This window comes from Sinocyclocheilus grahami, unplaced genomic scaffold, assembly GCF_001515645.1.
Source record: "Sinocyclocheilus grahami isolate Dianchi unplaced genomic scaffold, SAMN03320097.WGS_v1.1 scaffold1036.1, whole genome shotgun sequence".
NCBI classification, from domain to species: Eukaryota; Metazoa; Chordata; class Actinopteri; order Cypriniformes; family Cyprinidae; genus Sinocyclocheilus; species Sinocyclocheilus grahami.
Genome location: NW_015506215.1, coordinates 574,146 through 574,789, shown reverse-complemented (window position 1 = coordinate 574,789; position 644 = coordinate 574,146).

The window sequence follows — 644 nt, the reverse complement described above, 5'->3', positions numbered from 1 at the left end:
GTGACAAAGTCTATAGCTATGTGTGACCATGGCCGTTGGGGAACAGGAAGTGGCTAAAGAAGACCTGCTGGGCGCTGGTGAGAAGATTTGGAGATGTCACAAATAGTACACTGACGAACAAACTTAATGGTATCTGCCTGGAGAGTGGACCACCAGAACCGGTTGGAGATGAGTTGAATGGTGGCTGTTATCCCGGGGTGACCTGCGCTGGGGGAATTATGGACCCATTGCATCACACGCTGACGAAGGCTAGTGGGAACATAGGTGCGATCGGGGGAACATTCTGGCGGAGGAGGTTCACTGATCTGGGCCTCTGCAATTTCCGTCATAATGTCCCATTGAACAGGAGCGAGAATGAGGTTAGAGAGAATTATGGGTTCCTTGGAAGGAGGGATCTGATCTTCCTCGAACTGCCTGGAGAGCGCATCAGCTTTAGAATTCTTTGATCCAGGACAATAGGTTACCTTGAAATCGAAACTTGTGAAGAAGAGAGACCGTCTAGCCTGCCATGGATTGAGTCGTTTGGCCGCTCTGAGGTACTCGAGGTTGCGATGATCAGTCAGAACAACAAAGGGAAGTTTGGCCCCCTCCAACCAGTGACGCCATTCCTCCAAGGCTGCCTTTATGGCTAGAAGTTCTCGATC